Here is a 16,793-nt window from a genome sequence, read left to right as displayed (position 1 = left end):
TTACAGTCTATTTGGGAAGTCAGACTTTAAACAAATACTTATACTAGTAATGTTAATTATAGTTAGGCAGAGGACTGCAAAGATAAATATAGGATGCAATGAGAGTGTATAACAGGGTGACCTAATCCAAACTTGAGGAATGGGAGGAGGGAGGCATCAGAGAACACTTTTCCTGAGAAAGCCTTTCAAGCTGAGCCTGAATAAGAGGTAACCAGGCAAAAAGAAGTGATTATCATATGCAAAAACCCAATCAAACAAAGCCAAGAGGACAGTATTGGCTGGAGAGAAGTGATAGAGACAATCAAAATCTTTTTTTTTTTTTTTTTTGGTCTTTTTGCCTTTTCCAGGGCCGCTCCCGCGGCATGTGGAGGTTCCCAGGCTAGAGGTCGAATCCGAGCTGTAGCCACCGGCCTACGCCAGAGCCACAGCAACGCGGGATCCGAGCCGCGTCTGCAACCTACACCACAGCTCACAGCAATGCGGGATCGTTAACCCACTGAGCAAGGGCAGGGACCGAACCCACAACCTCATGGTTCCTAGTCGGATTCGTTAACCACTGTGCCACGAGGGGGAACTCCGACAGTTAAAATCTTGACAGGGTAGTCAGGGGTCACTGAGTAGGGCTTTATTCTGAAGGCAGTGGGAATGCAGAAGTTCAGCAGAGGAGTAATATGCCTAGACTCATATTAATATCTACAGCTGCAGTGTAGAGAAAAGATCAGGGAGAGAGTGAGAATGGATTTGGTGAGACCAGTTAGGAAGCTACTGCAGTGGTTCAGTTAAGGCAAAATTGGTAGTGTGGTTGAGAGTGCCTGACAGTAGAATTAGAGACATTTTGGAGTTCCCGTCGTGGCTCAGTGGTTAACAGAGAATCCGACTAGGAACCATGAGGTTTCGGGTTCAATTCCTGGCCTTGCTCAGTGGGTTGAGGATCCGGCGTTGCTGTGAGCTGTGGTTTAGGTTGCAGACATGGCTCAGATCCTGCGTTGCTGTGGCTCTGGTGTAGGCCGGCGGCTACAGCTCCGATTCGACCCCTAGCCCGGGAACCTCCATATGCCACAGGAGCAGCCCAAGAAATGCCAAAAAAAAAAGAAAAAGAATTAGAGACATTTTGAGAAATATTTAGGAAATAGAATCCAAGGATTTTTGGTTCTTTGTTGTGTGGAGGGTGAGGTTAAGGGGGTACTTAGAAGCATGACTCCTAAGTTTTTCTCATGTGAGTGGTTTGTGGTGCAGTCCTTTGATTGAGTTATAGGGCACACTGAAGGAAGAGCAGGTTTGGAAATTGAAGGGAAGAGCCTAAGTTCAGTTTTGAGTATATTCGTTTGTTTGTTGTTTTGTCTTTTTGTCCTTTTTAAGGCCGTACCCATGGCATATGGGGGTTCATGTGCCATGGCGGGAACTCCTTGTTATGTTTTAAGTTGGAAATTCCACTGCATTGTTTTTTCTGTGTGTGTTATTTAATGGCATTATCAATGATTACTCCTTCCTCGGTTATCCTTCCCATCTAGTCAGTTGCTAAGGACCTGTTGGATTTCTGTCTGACATACATCTCCTTGTAGTTCCTACTTCTAGATCTTACTTTTAGCCTGGACTATTGCAGTTATCTTCTTCTTAGATTTTTTTTTTAGTATCTTTTTATTATCATATTGAGCTTCCAAGGTTCTGATAATGTTGTTCCCATCTTCTGTGACATTTCTATAAAGTCAGTGGTTGTGTAGGACAGACATTGGACTTTGGTTCATGAGACTTGGCTTTAGTTTTAGCTTATAAACTGTATAATCTTGAATAAATCACTTAACTGTCATGAACTTTAATTTTTCACATGTGGGACAGTAAAAATAAAACATTTTGGAGATAGCTTATTAGTGCTTGGTTAACTTTGCCATTTTAGGCACAAATTCCTTAGCTTAGTATTTATGCTTTCCCACATACTTGTGATATCCTGACCCCACCCTACTTGTCATCCTCTAAAGCCCATTTGCAGTATTGTTTTCCTAATCCTGTATGTAGAAGGAAACCTCTTTTCTGAATCCTCATACTTTTTTTCTCCCTACCTCTCATGTTAATTAACTGGATACAAGATAGAAAGTTTAATTAGGTGTAGATTATATTCTCCTTGAGGACAAAGCATGACTTAACACAGTACTATTTACATCACTGAGACTCTAACATTATGAGTTGGTTAACTTTGTCATGAAGACGAAGTAGGAGTTCCCCTTGTGGCTCAGCAGTGAAACCGACTAGTATCCATGAGGACGAGGGTTTGATCCCTGGCCTTGCTCAGTGGGTTAAGGATCCATCATTGCTGTGAGCTGTGGTGTAGGTCACAGACTTGGCTTGGATCCCGAGTTGCTGTGTCTGTGGCATAGGCTGGCGGCTACAGCTTCAATTGGACCCCTAGTCTGGGAACCTCTGTTTGCCTCTGGTGGGGCTCTAGGAAGAAAAAAAAAAACAAACAACAAAAAACAGGGGCGGGGGGGGGAACGACACGAAGTAGAGTGTAATAAAATTTACTCTGCTCTCTTAAGTGCTGACAGTAATGTTATAATTATCAAAGAGAAGGGGAACCAAAAAATAAAAATTTACCGTATCTGGTTGCCCCACTTGTTGTGGTCACTAGAGAAAGGAGGAGTAGACTGCGCTCATTCTTCCAGACCATCAGTTATGTTATCTCTTACACTGTGCACACCAGGCTACTTTCATAATTAGTTTGGTTCCCCTGTTCCTTGATATTGGGAAAGGGGTTCCCTGGATAAAGGGCATGGATATTCATAGTCGGTGCTAGGCATTGTGAAGAAGTTAACTGACGATTCTTTTGTCTTGCAGAGTTGAGTACTAGCCTACCAAGATCCCTCCTCTGAACCTTCAAGGAGACAAAAATGTCCGTTTAACAACAGTACTGTCTACATTCTTCTTAAGTACAAAGCCTTGAACATGGTGTGTAGAATGCTAAGATATCTTCATTCCTTAGTTCAGACCCTTTTCTCTGGGCAGCATTTCTTAACCAGATCAGATCATGCAGTTACAAGTTCTTATGGTATGGAATACCTCTTATGCATGGCACTTCTCAGAATTGCCACTTTATACTTACTTGGGTTATTATTTCATCGTCTATTTCCCTATTAGAGTATATGCATCATTAAAGGCTGCTGCAGTGCTTTTTCTCATCACTTTACCCCCATGCTTTGTTCAGAACCTGGTCCACAGCAGATTCTTGACAGAATTTTTTTCTTGAGGATGTGCGTGTCTACAGTGCTTTCCCTCCCACCCCATTCTGTCTTCTTGGGTAAGATCTTAGCTATCCTCCAAGGCCCTCAGATGTTGTTATCTTTTTTTTTTTTTTTTTTGTCTTTTGTCTTTTTGGTGGTTGTTGTTGTTATTGTTGCTATTTCTTGGGCCGCTCCCGCGGCATATGGAGGTTCCCAGGCTAGGGGTCGAATCGGAGCTGTAGCCACCGGCCTACGCCAGAGCCACAGCAACGTGGGATCCGAGCCGCGTCTGCAATCTACACCACAGCTCACGGCAACGCCGGATCGTTAACCCACTGAGCAAGGGCAGGGACCGAACCCACAACCTCATGGTTCCTAGTCGGATTCGTTAACCACTGCGCCACGACGGGAACTCCAAGATGTTGTTATCTTGAATCCTCCTCAGTTATATTCCCAAGACGTTTTATATGCATTTCTGCTGTGGTACTAGTCACTTTATGTCGTAATTATTCCATCGTTGAGTTTCTTTTCACCCATCTAGAGAGGACTCTTCCAGTTTTATTGAGACATAATCGCATACATCACTGTGTAAGTCTAAGGCATACAGCGTGATGGTTTGATTTACATATATTGTGAGGTGATTACCACAATAGGTTCAGCTGAAGTCCATCTTCTCATGTAGATACAGTACAAAGAAAAGGAAGGAAAAAACTTTTCTCCTTGTGATGGGAAGCTTATGAATTTCTCTCTTTTTAAATTTTTTTAATTTTTTTGTCTTTTTAGGACCTCACCTACGGCACATGGAGGTTGCCAAGCTAGGGGTTGAATTGGAACTATAGCCGCTGGCCTACACCACCGCCACAGCAGTGCCAGATCTGAGCCGTGTCTGAGACTTACACCACATCTCACAGCAATGCTGGATCCTTAACCCACTGAATGAGGCCAGGGATCAAACCTGTGTCCTCATGAATACTAGCCAGATTCGTTTCCACTGAGCCATGATGGGGACTTCAGGAATTTCTCTTAAAAACTTTCTTTATATCATATACCAGTGTTAGCTATAGTCATCATATTGTACCCTGCATCCCTAGTGCTTACTTATTTTTCAACTGGAAGTTTATATCTTTTGACCATCTTCTCTCCCGCTGTCACCTCACTTCTGGTAATTACTAGAGTAGACTTCTTTTTTTTTTGGCTTTTTGTAGGGCCACACCGCAGCATATGGAAGTTCCCAGGCTAGGGGTCAAATTGGAGCTATAGCTGCTGACCCACACCACACCACACCACAGCCACAGCAATGCAGGATCCAAGCCTTGTGTCTGCAACCTACACCACAGCTCATGGTGATGCCAGATCCTTAACCCACTGAACGAGGACAGGGATTGAGCCCAAGTCCTCATGGATTCTAGTCGGATTCGTTTCTGCTGCACCGTAACATGAACTTGTAGAGTAGACTTCTTTAAGGCAAGGATCATGTCTTTTCCAAGTGTTTAAAAATACATACCTCATTTTATTGAGGTTGACTTTATTGAATTTTGCAGATATTGCAGGTTTTACAAATTGAAGGTTTGTGGCAACGCATTATCAGATGATGGTTAACATTTTTTAGCAGTAACTTTTTTTTCTTTTCTTTCTCTTTCAGCTGCACCTTCAGTATATGGAAGTACCCAAGCGAGGGGTCGAATCCAAGCTGCAGCTGCAACCTATGCCACAGCTGTAGCAATGCCAGATCCTTAACCTGTTGCGCCTAGCCAGAGATCAAACTCATGCCATCACAGAGACAATGCCGGATCCTTAACCCATTGCACCATAGCCGGAACTCTGACAATAACATATTTTTAAATTAACGTATATTTTTGTAAACAATGCTATTTATTGCACTCTTCATAGATTTTATAGTATTGGAGTTCCTGCCATTAAGAATCCAACTGCAGTAGCTTGGGTCACTGCAGAGACTTGGGTGCGATCACTAGCCTGGCCCAGAGGTTTAAAGGATCTGGCATTGCTGCTCCAATTTGGTCCTTGGCCCAGGAACTTCCATGCCATGGGTGTGCCCAAAAAAACCCGAACAGAGTGTGACCTAGACCACATCAGCTGGGAACTTGTTAGAAATGCAGATTGTTAGGTCCTACCTCAAGCTTACTGAATCAGAAACTTTGGGAGTGGGGTCCACACTTGTTTCAACAAGTCTGCCAGGTGATTCTGATGGTACAGAGAATCACTGGAATCATTTTAGCAGGTTGTTTTTCTGTGTGTTAAGAGAGAGAGTTAATTACCTTAAATTATTTAAAAAACTTTTTGGAGCTCCATTGTGGCTCAGCTGGTTAAGAACCTGACAAAGTGTCCATGAGGATGCAGGTTCAATCCCCAGGGTCACTTTGTGGGTTTAAGATTTGGTGTTGCCGTAAGCTGTGTTATAGGTTGCAGATGTGGCTCAGATCTGGTGTTGCTGTGGGTGTGACATAGGCCTGCACCTGCAGCTCCAATTTGACCCCAAGCCTGGAAACTTCCATAGGCAGAGGGTGCAGCCTTAAAAAAACAAAACAAACAAAAAAACAAACTTTTCTTTTTTTCTCTTCTTTTTTTTTTTTTTTTTTTTTTTTTTTTTGTCTTTTTAGGGCCGCACCGGTGGCATATGGAAGTTACCAGGCTAGGGGTCTAATCGGAACTACAGCTGCCGACCTAAACCACAGCCACAGCAACGGCAGATCTGAGCCTCACCTGCGATCTAAACCACAGCTCACAGCAACGCCGGATCCTTAACCCACTGAGCGAGGCCAGGGATCGAACCTGCAACCTCATGGTTCCTAATCGGGCTTGTTTCTGCTGCGCCACGATGGGAACTCCAAAACAAACTTCTTCATGTGTTTCCTCCCAGTTGAATTTGGGGACATTTTTCTAAACTAGTTGTATCTAAATAGCAAGATGTCTCTAAATCAGAGTTATACTTTGAATTCAAAAGTATTTGAAGACTGCTGCTTGCATAAAGCAAAGCATGAGTGTGTATGTGCTTACACACACACACACACACACACACACACACATCTAGCATACATAGATGCTTTTCTGTCAGTGGAAACTTCTCCATCATGAAAGGTCAAGGAAGGGGAAAGATACAGTGCAGGCCTTTAATTAGGCAGACCTAATTGAGTGGTATGGCAGAATAAGAAGTATCAAAAAATAGAGACTGCTTTAATGAATTTTATTACATTTATAGTTGTACAATGATCATCACAACCCAATTTTGTAGCTTTTCCATCTCAAACTGCCAGCACAGGAGTTCCCGTCGTGGCTCAGTGGTTAACGAATCTGACTAGGAACCATGAGGTTGCAGGTTTGATCCCTGGCCTTGCTCAGTGGGTTAAGGATCCAGTGTTGCCGTGAGCTGTGGTGTAGGTCACAGAGGTGGTTCGGATCCCGCGTTGCTGTGGCTCTGGTGTAGGCTGGTGGCTGCAGTTCCGATTCAACCCCTAGCCTGGCAACCTCCATATGCCTCGGGTGTGGCCCTAGAAAAAGATAAAAAGACAAAAAAAAAAAAAAAAAAAGTGAAATCAAACTGCCATTGCATCCCCTCACCCCTCAACCTGTCTCCTTTGGAAAACATAAGTTTTTCAAAGTCTGTGAGTCAGTATCTGTTCTGCAAAGAAATTCATTGTGTCTTTTCTTTAGATTCCCCATTAAGTGATAGCATATGATGTTGGTGTCTCACTGTCTGACTGACTTCACTTAGCATGGTAATTTCTACGTCCATCCATGCTGCATCAAAAGCCATTATTTCTTTCCTTTTAATGGCTAATACTCCATTGTGTACCTGGACCACAGCTTCTAAATCCACTCCTCTGTTGATGGGCATTTAGGTTGTTTCCATGCCTTGGCTATTGTATATAGTGCTGCAGTGAACATGGTTTTCTCTGGATAGATGCCCAGGAGTGGGATTGCTGGATCAAATGGTAGTTCTATTTTTAGTTTTCTGAGGAATCTCCATACTGTTTTCCATAGTGGTTGCACCAATTTACATTCCCGTCAACAGTGTAATAGGGTTCCTTTTTCTCCACACCCTCTCCAGCACTTATTGTTTGTAGCCTTTTGGATGATGGCCATTCTGGCTGGTGTAAGGTGGTACCTCCTAGTGGTTTTGATTTGCATTTTTCTAATAACTAGTGATGTTGAACATCTTTTCATGTGTTAGAGGTTGCTTTTTTTTTCAGTAGCAGATATACATACAATTGGCCCCCTGTGTCCCTACATTCTGCATCAATGGATTCAGCCAACCATGGATTGAAAATATTCAGGGGAATAATTCCAGAAAGTTCAAAAAAAGGAAAACTCGGATTTGCTGCATTGGCAGCTGCTTAGATAGCATTTACATTGTATTTACAATCATTGATACAGCACTTGCATTGTATTAGGTATTATAAATGATCTAGAGATGGTTTAAAGTATATGGGAGGAATTTCACCCCAAATAAAACTTAACTCTCAAATAAATAAATAAAAATAAAGTACCCCAGAGGATGTACATAGGATATAAGTAGATACCATACCATTTTATATAAGGGACTTGAGCATCTGGAGTTTGGCATCCAATGGTAGGGAGTGAGAGATGAGGGTGGCGATAGGAATTCTTGGAACAAATCCCCTGTGGATGCTGAGAAATGACTGTATTTGCCTTCTGTACCAAGGAGGTCTCTGAGCTGTGTGTTGTTGTGGACTGAAAAGTACTGATGGCTGTTGGTGTTCATTTACTTCCTGTAGAGGGAGTTGCACGCTTTGCTCTTGGAAACCGTAATAATAGCATATCTCAAATGCATGTTTTGTGCTTGGCAGTATGCTAAATGCTTTTATATGTGGCCTACTTCCACCATGGTTGTTTTGGCTTAATACCTGCAGTTGAAATTTACTGTTATGGAGTTCCCATCATGGCTCAGCAGTCAAAGAATCTGACTAGCATCCGTGAGGCCGCAGGTTTGATCACTGGCCTTGCCCGGTGGGTTAAGGATCCACCGTTGCTGTGAACTGTGGTGTAGATTGTAGATGTGGCTCAGATCCTGCGTTGTTGTGGCTGTGGTATAGGCCAGCAGCTGTAGCTCTGATTGGACCCCTAGCCTGGGAACCCCTCTATGCCCTGCGTGCAACCCTAGAAAGCAAAATAAAATAAAATTAAATTTAAAAAAATACATTTACTCTCTGTTAAATAAAAGGGAAACTTTTGGAAATAGAGTTCCTAAAAAGGACTCCTTTTAAGATACCTGATCATACACTTCTAGGGGTTAATAAAAAGTATCATGTTTGTTCCATTTATCTCTTTTTTTTTTTTTTTTTTTTTGTAGTTTTACCATTTCTCGGGCCGCTCCCGCGACATATGGAGATTCCCAGGCTAGAGGTCTAATTGGAGCTGTAGCTGCCAGCCTACGCCAGGGCCACAGCAACACGGGATCCGAGCCATGTCTGCGACCTACACCACAGCTCACGGCAACACCAGTTCCCTAACCCACTGAGCAAGGGCAGGGACCAAACCCTCAACCTCATGGTTCCTAGTCAGATTCGTTAACCACTGCGCCACGACGGGAACTCCTATCCCTCTTATATTTTCTCAGTTGAAGAATCCTGTTTTCTTTCATCTTTCCTTACATGGAAGTTTCTCTCCCCCCCCCCCCCCTTTTTTTGGCTTCTAGGGCCACAACCGCGGCATATGGAGATTCCCAGCTAAATGTTGAACTCAGAGCTACAGCTACAGCTACCGGCCTACAACACAGCCACACCACTGCCAGATCTGAGCTTCGTCTGCAACCTGCACCACAGCTCATGGCAATGCCAGATCCTTAACCTATTGAGCGAGACCAGGGATCGAACCCTCAACCTCATGGTTCCTAGTTGGATTTGTTTCTGTTGCACCACAGCAGGAACTCCCAGAAGTTGCTTCTTTTTTTTTCCCCTTTAATTACTGTAATTGCCTTTCTCCAAATCCTTTTACCTATTGACTATTTCTTAGTTTACCAAAACTGTAGGAATAGTCATAGGTCCAGAAGTTTTGTCTTTTTGGTCTTTTGCTCATTTATTTATTCAGCAAACATTCATTGTTGGGTGTACTGTTGATGTTTAATGCATGTGTTCTGGGTATACAGAAATGAATATCTTGTACCCTGTCTTCATAGTCTGATAAGAGCCATATGAACATAATTATGCTATTCTGTGATAAATGAAATTTAGGAGGTTTAAAGTACAGAGGCAAGAAAAAGTAGGGTACCACCGAGGAAAGAATGACTTCGAAGAGGAGGCAACCACTTACTGAGTTGGATATTGGAACATTAAGGGTTATCCCAGAGGCCAGAGGGTGAGGAAGGGAATTTCAAGCAGAGGAACCAGCATGTCCAGGGGCAGAGAAGTTGAAACAGCACTACAAGCTCAAAGCAGATTGTTAGGGAGTTCCCACTTTGGCACTACAGGATGCAGGCTCTGTCTCCAGCCTGGCACAGTGGGTTAAAGGATCTGGTATTGCTGCAGCTCTGGTAGGTCACAGCTGAGGCTCAGATCTGATCCCTGGCCGGGGAGCTCCATATGCCATGGGGTGACCAAAAAGGAAAAAACAAAACAACCACCCCACCCCCACCCCCGCCACCGCCGCACCTTGTTGTCAGTAGTTCCTTATTACTGGCATTATGAATGGGAGAGGATCTGAAGAGTCTGAGTCCTGTTAAATTGTTTGTACTTTATGCAAGGTAGTAGAGAGGTGGTGTAGGAACTATAAATGTGGGAGAGACTTGATGGTATCTGTTTTAGAAAGGTCTCCCTGGGAGAGTGTTGCGGAGGATGAACTAGAGAGGAAAAAATTGTATAGGTGAGGAAATGAGGTAAGAATTTACTATAATAGTTTAGAAAGAAATGATAACCAAAGCTTTGGTGTCAAGAAAGGAGTTGGGGAAGAGACTGAGTTGAGGTATTTTGGAACAGAGTTAATGGGAATTGATTCTGTTAGATGCTCTTGGAGAGGAAGGTGACTCTGGAGTTCCTTGCTTGTGTTCCTGGTTGATGGGTGATGTCACTAATTGAGAGAGAATACCATGGTTTTTGCAAAGATGAGAATATAATTTTGATTTATTTATATTAATCTTTATGTCCATAGTAGCATATTTAAATCATCAGTTATGTTACTGGGTGTAGAACCATACATATGATTATGAAGAACTGTACCAGAGATCCTGGGCTAATGTCATGAGGTATCATAGATTTGGATTTTATTAGGTGAAACTAGTTCATAAACCATTGTATTTTAACTACTACATGGATTACTTAATTTTTCTCTAGGCTTTTTACTTTATTTTATTTTTATTTATTTATTTATTTTTGTCTTTTCTAGGGCTGCACCCGTGGCAAATGCAGGTCCCCAGGCTAGGGGTCCTATTGGAGCTGTAGCTGCCAGCCTACACCGGAGCCATAGCAACACGGGATCCGAACTGCGTCTTCAACCTACACCACAGGTCACAGCAGCACCGGATCCTTAACCCACCAAGTGAGGCTAGGGATTGAACCCGCAACCTCATGGTTCCTAGTCGGATTCGTTAACCACTGAGCCACGACGGGAACTCCTAGGCTTTTTACTTTAAACTTGCCCAGATCAGGCATTCCCTTAGTGGCTCAGAGGAAACGAATCTGACTAGTATCCATGAGGATGTGAGTTCGATCTCTGGCCTCGCTTAGTGGGTTGGGGATCTGGCATTGCTGTGAGCCGTGGTGTAGGTCACAGACGTGGCTTGGATCTGGCATTGCTGTGGCTGTGGCATAGGTCGACAGCTACAGCTCTGATTCACCCCATAGCTTGGAAACTTCCATATGCTGCGGGTGCAGCCCTAAAAAGCAAAAAAATAACAACAGCAAAAAAAAAACCCCAAAACAACAGCAACAACAAACTTGCCCAAGATAAAGGCTAAATAGTATAGTATCATCCATGTGGCTTTTTAAGCTCTTTCTCAGTTTATCCCCCTCTGTTTGGAAAGTTACTCCATGTTATCTTTTATATCATTTATGAAATATTAGGAACTGTCCCGAACATTGTACTGTGGGAAACACAAACATCTGGAAACATCCACTTTTCTGTTCCTTAAAAAATTTTTTTTTACCAGTTTTTCATATTTGATACAAAAATCTTCATGTGTGACATGAAATTTCTCTAGAGAAACCTTGTTGAAAGTTTTCATAATTCTAAATATATTTCTTTTGTGTGTGTGTGTGTGTGTGTGTGTGTGTGTGTGTGTGTGTGTGTGTTTTCAAGGGCCGCACTCGAGGCATATGGAGGTTCCCAGGCTAGGGGTCTAATCGGAGCTGTAGCCACTGGCCTACACCACAGCTCACGGCAACGCCGGATCCTTAACCCACTGAACAAGGCCAGGAATCGAACCTGCAACCTCATGGTTCCTAGTCGTATTTGTTAACTGCTGAGCCATGACGGGAACTGCTAAATATGTTTCTTTAAAAAATTTTTTTTAAATTAAATTATAGTCGATTTATCTAAATATAGTTCTTGAGTTTCTCCCTTTGTGGAATCCATGTGGGCATTCTAACAGCACATTTGGGAAAACCCCTGTTGATAACTTTGCCATTCCAAGTTAAGTTGGAACTGTGAGGAGCTCTCAGTTACTAATCATGAGCCAATGAACTCTGCTTTCCACGGGATAAAAGTAGAGTAGGAATTTCTAGTGCCCTGGTCAAGTGTCAAGTGGGTGGTGACGGTAATTTTAGATCTGGAAAGGCATCACATCTCTTGGCCTCTCAGCCTTTCCTGTGTAAGAACAGGCTTCTCTCTCATTCTGTAGATTGAGAGTTTTCTAATCACCTGGCCACATCTCTTTGATGATTTAGTGTTAAGACCCATCTGAAAACTGAAAACTATTGGCTAAAATTTCTCAGTTTTATTCTATTGTGATAATAATTTGAATGACTTATGTATGCCCACCAGTGTTAATCAAGTTCATTGGCTTTTGTTAAAGGTCTAATGGGAATAGAATGGCAAGTTGACCCATGTTCGTTTGAATCAAAACCTGTATCTTCATTTCACAAGCATCTGATAGGTTCTTTGCTACAGGATTTTAGGCACACTAGCTTATGTGTGATATAAGTTCTATTCAGTTTCTGAAAAGGAGAAATTCCTTTGCGTATAATGCTTTTTTATATGCTGTTAAATCCTAAAAATAATTTATTGGTTGGTTGTATTATGGGATTAATTTGATATTAAGAATGCTTATTAAAATGGTAATTAAATTAGAGATAATACAAAGGACTTGAGAAAAATTCAGATAGAATTTTCCTGTAGGTGAAATTTCATTTATCTTTTCCCGTACTCATCAGTCTCTGAAATGTAATACTGATGACTCTTCCACAGTTGTACATTAGTTATTTTGCTTTCTTCCCCCAACTTTGATAGAATTGATATTTTAGGTGAGTGAATGAGGAAGTTTAAAGGATTTTACCTTGTCTGATGATAAAAGTTACACATGATAGTTATGAAAAAATACAAGAAAATCATTCATGACCTCCCACTTAACCATCATTACCATTTTTTTTTTTTTTTTTGTCTTTTGTCTTTTTGTTGTTGTTGTTGTTGCTATTTCTTGGGCTGCTCCCGCGGCATATGGAGGTTCCCAGGCTAGGGGTTGAATCGGAGCTGTAGCCACCGGCCTATGCCAGAGCCACAGCAACGCGGGATCCGAGCTGCGTCTGCAACCTACACCACAGGTCACGGCAACGCCGGATCGTTAACCCACTGAGCAAGGGCAGGGACCGAACCCGCAACCTCATGGTTCCTAGTCAGATTCGTTAACCACTGCGCCACGACGGGAACTCCCATCATTACCATTTTAACATATATCCTCCCAGTTTTTTCCCCCATGCATAAAAGTATTTTTATGTAGCTGAGATTATACTTCAAATCATTTTATTTTATTTTATTTTTGTAGGTTTTTTATTTTTTCTATTATAGTTGATTTACATTGTTCTGTCAATTTCTGCTGTACAGCAAAGTGACCCAGTCATGTACATACACATATAAACACGTATATATACACATTCTTTTTCTTACATTATTCTCCATCACGTTCCATCACAAATGACTAGATATATTTCTCTGTGCTGTACAGCAAGATTTCAAATCATTTTATATCTTGCTTTCTAAATTTATCAGTCATTTTTTAGTGACTAAAGGTAGGCTATGATTTCCTATAGTTTATTTGCCTAGTTCTTTGTTATTGAACATTAGGTTGTATCTGCTTTTGGTAGGGGGCATTAAAAATAAAGATATAGTAAACTTTTATTTTTATTTTTTTCTGATTTTTAGGGCTGCACCGATGTCACATGGAAGATCCCAGGCTAGGGGTCGAATTGGAGCTATAGCTGCCAGCCTACGCCATAGCCACAGCAGCGTAGGATCCGAGCCTCATCTGCGACCTACACCACAGCTCTTGGTAACACCAGATCCCCGACCCACTAAGCAAGGCCAGGGATAGAACCGACGTCCTCATGGATACTAGGCGGATTCGTTTCTGCTGAGCCATGATGGGAACTCCCAGTAAACTTATGTTTCTAAGTATATCCTTATTCCTAGAAGATATCAATTAAGGTTGTGAACATTAAAAAACTTACTGTGGGAAAATGTAAACATAAAGTAAATAACAGTGTAATGAATTCCCCTATACCCATCACCAGCTACAGCAGCTATCAGCACATGAAATTTTCATCTCTGTCCTCTATTACTGTTCGGTTATTTTAAATTAAATCCCAGATACTTTTCTTTTTCAGATACTTTATTTCATCTGTGACATACCTCAGTTATGTATATCTAAGTTTTTACTAAAACTTAGTATTATGAAGTATAAAGCTCATACAGAAAACATAAACGCAAACCATAAATATAGGGAGTTCCCATTTGTGACGCATCAGAAGTAGTATCCATGAGGATGCAGGTTTGATCCCTGGCCTTGCTCAGCAGATTGGGGGTCTAGCTTTGTCGTGAGCTGCGGCGTAGGTTGCAGACATGGCTCAGATGTGGCATTGCTATGGCTGCGGTGTAGGCTAGCACCTGTAGCTCTGATTCAAGCCCAAGTCTGGGAGCTTCCATATGCTGAGAATTGGGTCCTAAAAAGGAAAATAAAATAAAATATATTTATACTTCAGTGAATGGTCCCAAAATGTATACCCTTGTAACTACCACTCAGTCAAGATTTGGAGTTGCCCCACCTCAGAAGCATCCTCACACCTCTCCCAATAACTAGTTCATTTTTTTTTCCTCCAGGAGCGACTTCTAGTGCTATAATTTAGTTCTACTTGATTTTGAACTTTTGAAAGCAGAATAATCCAGTGTGTATTTTGTGTCTGGCTAGTTTTACCCAGCATTGCGAGATTTATCCATGTTGCTCGATAATAGAGAGACTTTTAATTTTATTCTGTTTACTTAGTAGTATTTCACCCATGGCATGTGGAAGTTCCCTAGCCAGGGATTGAACCTGAACCACAGCAGTAACAATGCCAGATTCTTAACCCATTGAGCCATCAAGGAACTTCCATAGAGGCTTTTTTTTGTTTGTTTTTTGTCTTTTTAGGGCCTCACCCTTGACATATGAAATCCCCCAGACTAGGTGTCGAATTGGAGCTGTAGCTCCCGGCCTACACCACAGCCACAGCAACACCAGATCCTTAACCTAGTGAGCAAGACCAGGGATCAAACCCATGACCTCATGGATACTAGTCAGGTTTGTTACTGCTGAGCCACAATGGGAACTCCCCTGTTTCTTTCACATTAGATTTTTCTGCTGTCATAGTAAATAATACCCTGATTGTCTTTCTATTTATTCTTTCTATTTTCTTATTTTACTTTTTCTTTTTACAGCCACACCTATGGCACATGGAAGTTCCTGGGCTAGGGGTTGAATCAGAGCTGCAGCTGCAGGGCTATGTCACAGCCATAGCAACACTGGATCTGAGCCTTATCTGTGACCCACACCTCAGCTTGCTTCAATATTGTATCCTTAACCCACTGAGCAAGGCCAGGGATCAAACCCGCATCCTCACGGTCCCTATGTGAGGTTCTTAACCTGCTGAGCCACAGTGGGAATTCCCATTTCCCATTTATTCTTTCTAGATTCTGAGAGCAGGAACCATAACAGTCTTATTTACTAGACTGTTGACAATATCTGGCACATGGTAGATGATAAAAAATGTAACAAATTCCATTGAACATAATTCTCTTATCTACTTGTGAAAGTTTTTTTGTACGGTATATTTAAACCCTATGGTGTATTTAGTTTAGCTTTTTTGTGTAGCATCATGATGTTCTACTTGTCAGTACTGAATTCCTGAAAGGATTTTAACATATTTTAAAGTGAGTGCTATAAAAATTTATTTATTTGTTTGTTTTATTTTTTTTAGCCATGCCTGTAGCATGTGGAAGTTCCTGAGCCAGGGATGGAATTCAAGCTGCAGCTGTGACCTACACTGTAGCTGTGGCAACGCTGGATCCTTAACCCACTGCACCACAGCAGGAACTCTCCCAAATTTATTTTTTATTCCTTATATACTTAGCCTGTATAAAAAAGTATTGAATTGAATATTTGACTAGCTTTAGGAAGTTTTTTTAACCCATTTATTTTTAACCATTTACTTTTACTATTGACAGTGTCTTTTTTAAATTTATTTTTTATTAAAGTATACTTGATTTACACTTGTGCCAATTTCTGCTGTGTAGCAAAGTGACTCAGTCATACATACATACATATATATATATATATATTTTTTTTTTTTTTTCATCATGTTCTATCCCAGGAGACTGGCTATAGTTCCCTGTGCTATACAGTTGTTTATCCATTCTAAATGTAATAGTTTGTATCTGTTAACCCCAAATTCCCATTCATCCTACTCTCCATCCCCACCCTTGGCAATTGCAAATCTCTTCTCCATGACTGTTGACAATGTCTTAAACTTCACCTTTAAACTATGTAATTGCCTGAAAGATATGCTATCAGAAAACTAGTTTATATATTTCATATCACTGTCTTTGACTTTGAACAGTAGGCATTGATTTCATCTTTCATTCTTAAAGAGTAGATAGGTTCTTAAAAAGTAATTTACAGAATTTACTGATAGCTGTTCTTTGGTGCAGTAAACAAATAAACAAAAAACCACCAAACTTTATTTTTGGGATATACACAATTAAGTATAGGAGTAAAGGGCCATTGTATATGCAGCTTACTCTGTTGGTTTGGGAGTAAGTGGGGAAAAAAAATACACACCTGTATACACAAACATACTAGTGTATATCCACACATATATACAGGCAGTCCCCACTTGGCATGGTCGTTGGGACTGTAAAAATGACCATGCAGACTGAGACCGTGCAAGATGATCAGTGGGAAAAATTATGATGTGCCCTTTAAACTTTTTGTCAAATATTAAAAACTGTTTCATTGTTGGGTATAACTGTGTGAGGAAATGAACAAATGGTAAAGCTAATATTTGATACACTATAATTAAAGTATTGGAAACATTGAGTATTAAAGTTTTTTTCCTTTCTTAAAAATTTATCAAGAGTAGTTTGAGG

General features: G+C 41.3%; 1 protein-coding gene and 1 long non-coding RNA gene across 13 annotated transcripts in view; one reads left to right on the top strand and one right to left on the bottom strand.

Moving 5' to 3' along the window:
* Positions 1–16,793, top strand: part of KDM2A (lysine demethylase 2A) — a 120,394-nt gene that overhangs the window by 13,902 nt on the left and 89,699 nt on the right.
* LOC146405039 (uncharacterized) lies at positions 3,410–9,803 on the bottom strand. Its single transcript, XR_014836802.1, has 2 exons — positions 6,681–9,803; positions 3,410–4,003 (listed from the first exon to the last, which is right to left on the bottom strand). It is a non-coding gene; the product is annotated as an uncharacterized LOC146405039 (long non-coding RNA).

The sequence above is a fragment of the Sus scrofa genome, chromosome 2 (assembly GCF_054392235.1).
Source record: "Sus scrofa isolate SSC_HxYL_T2T_F1_AM1 chromosome 2, Sscrofa_HxYL_maternal_Yorkshire_Landrace_v2.0, whole genome shotgun sequence".
Classification (NCBI taxonomy): Eukaryota; Metazoa; Chordata; class Mammalia; order Artiodactyla; family Suidae; genus Sus; species Sus scrofa.
Note: the sequence above shows the minus strand (reverse complement) of the source record. Positions and strands in the feature narration are given on the sequence as shown.